Source organism: Polyodon spathula, chromosome 23 (genome assembly GCF_017654505.1).
Source record: "Polyodon spathula isolate WHYD16114869_AA chromosome 23, ASM1765450v1, whole genome shotgun sequence".
Taxonomy (NCBI): Eukaryota; Metazoa; Chordata; class Actinopteri; order Acipenseriformes; family Polyodontidae; genus Polyodon; species Polyodon spathula.
In genome coordinates, this window is record NC_054556.1 from 25,734,856 (window position 1) to 25,737,673 (window position 2,818).

Consider the following 2,818-nt stretch of genomic DNA (forward strand, 5'->3'; position numbering starts at 1 on the left):
AACAGCTGAGCTATTGAAGTGGTACAGGTCCTGTAAAGGATGCTGCAGTGCAAACAGAGATGAACAGCTGAGCTATTGAAGTGGTACAGGTCCTGTAAAGGATGCTGCAGTGCAAACAGAGTTGAACAGCTGAGCTATTGAAGTGGTACAGGTCCTGTAAAGGATGCTGCAGTGCAAACAGAGTTGAACAGCTGAGCTATTGAAGTGGTACAGGTCCTGTAAAGGATGCTGCAGTGCAAACAGAGTTGAACAGCTGAGCTATTGAAGTGGTACAGGTCCTGTAAAGGATGCTGCAGTGCAAACAGAGTTGAACAGCTGAGCTATTGAAGTGGTACAGGTCCTGTAAAGGATGCTGGCAGTGCAAACAGAGTTGAACAGCTGAGCTATTGAAGTGGTACAGGTCCTGTAAAGGATGCTGCAGTGCAAACAGAGTTGAACAGCTGAGCTATTGAAGTGGTACAGGTCCTGTAAAGGATGCTGCAGTGCAAACAGAGTTGAACAGCTGAGCTATTGAAGTGGTACAGGTCCTGTAAAGGATGCTGCAGTGCAAACAGAGTTGAACAGCTGAGCTATTGAAGTGGTACAGGTCCTGTAAAGGATGCTGCAGTGCAAACAGAGTTGAACAGCTGAGCTATTGAAGTGGTACAGGTCCTGTAAAGGATGCTGGCAGTGCAAACAGAGTTGAACAGCTGAGCTATTGAAGTGGTACAGGTCCTGTAAAGGATGCTGCAGTGCAAACAGAGTTGAACAGCTGAGCTATTGAAGTGGTACAGGTCCTGTAAAGGATGCTGCAGTGCAAACAGAGTTGAACAGCTGAGCTATTGAAGTGGTACAGGTCCTGTAAAGGATGCTGCAGTGCAAACAGAGTTGAACAGCTGAGCTATTGAAGTGGTACAGGTCCTGTAAAGGATGCTGCAGTGCAAACAGAGTTGAACAGCTGAGCTATTGAAGTGGTACAGGTCCTGTAAAGGATGCTGCAGTGCAAACAGAGTTGAACAGCTGAGCTATTGAAGTGGTACAGGTCCTGTAAAGGATGCTGCAGTGCAAACAGAGTTGAACAGCTGAGCTATTGAAGTGGTACAGGTCCTGTAAAGGATGCTGCAGTGCAAACAGAGTTGAACAGCTGAGCTATTGAAGTGGTACAGGTCCTGTAAAGGATGCTGCAGTGCAAACAGAGTTGAACAGCTGAGCTATTGAAGTGGTACAGGTCCTGTAAAGGATGCTGCAGTGCAAACAGAGTTGAACAGCTGAGCTATTGAAGTGGTACAGGTCCTGTAAAGGATGCTGCAGTGCAAACAGAGTTGAACAGCTGAGCTATTGAAGTGGTACAGGTCCTGTAAAGGATGCTGCAGTGCAAACAGAGTTGAACAGCTGAGCTATTGAAGTGGTACAGGTCCTGTAAAGGATGCTGCAGTGCAAACAGAGTTGAACAGCTCAAGTGGTACCGGTCAGGTAAGTTGGGTTGTTAAATGCTCAGGTATCCCAGATTTGCATGTCTGAGGAGCTGTTAACTTGTAAGGTCAACAGCCTTTTTGCAGTTTTAATTAACAGAGGTAACAGTTGATTATTGTCCAGGGAGAGATTATTTATGACCGCTGCACTGAACAGATGCTGGCAGTGCAAACAGAGTTGAACAGCTGAGCTATTGAAGTGGTACAGGTCCTGTAAAGGATGCTGCAGTGCAAACAGAGTTGAACAGCTATTGAAGTGGTACAGGTCAGGTACAGCCTTTTTGCAGTTGTTAAATAACAGAGGTAACAGATGAGCATATTGAGGAGCTGGTAACAGGTAAGGTAAACAGCCGCTGCAGTTTGCATTAACAGAGGTGAACAGTTGATTATTGTCAGTGACCTATGTGTGTGTGTGTGTGTGTGTGTGCACATGTGTTAACACAGGTATGGAGGCAGCGGGTGTTCAGTTACACAATGGAAAGGCTGCAGGTTGTCCTGATCTGCAGTGGAGTGTGTGTGTGTGTCAGTGTGTCATTCCTGAAGCAGTGCAGGTAAATAAATATAAATCTGCAGTGCAGCCACAATGCATCTGCCGGCACGTTAATGCTTTATGAGTTCTGCCCAAGATTAGAAAGAATTTCATTTAATGTGCAGAAGATTTAAATCAGAGGGAATTCTATCATCTAATATAATATGGAGTCATCAGGCATTTTAGAACCCAGAACCCAAACACAATTAAATGAAATAATACAGGGAACCACGTTTCTTGAGCATCAGGAATAGATAGACCTCCACACAGTCCCCCAATCGGGTATAGTGTTATAATGACCTCAATAAACTCTAGTTGGTTCTCACTTCTCAGTCTTCTTTTACACCAGAGAACCATTTAGCACCTCTCTTGCTAGCACCCTGTTTCACACGCCATTGTTCACTCCCTTCTTCATATCCCCCTGCTAATTCCCAGCTCCTGAGGTCTACCGCTCAACTTTCTTTTGATCCTTTGGGTATATAAAAAGAATTTACACTTAGAAAAGTTTACTGCCGCACTATTGTTACATAAAACACAGTTAATGCATGACTGCAAAATAAGCGTGGTTAACTGTAACGGCTCGCAGTCAAAGGTACATCTGGATCCTGTATGATAACTCACAGTCACACAGCATTTGTATGGAGTGGAGAAGGCCTGGTTCATGGCACATGGCAATTCTTTCATGTTTGCATGCAGCACTCTGTCCTATAAATTAATACATCCATGAAAGCACTACTGTGTTCATTAAATAGTCTTGGGAAACTGGATTGACCTATCCCCCTGCTTTAAAACAAAGGTGTAGAGCACAGAACAGAGCATTAGCATATACAGTACAGGA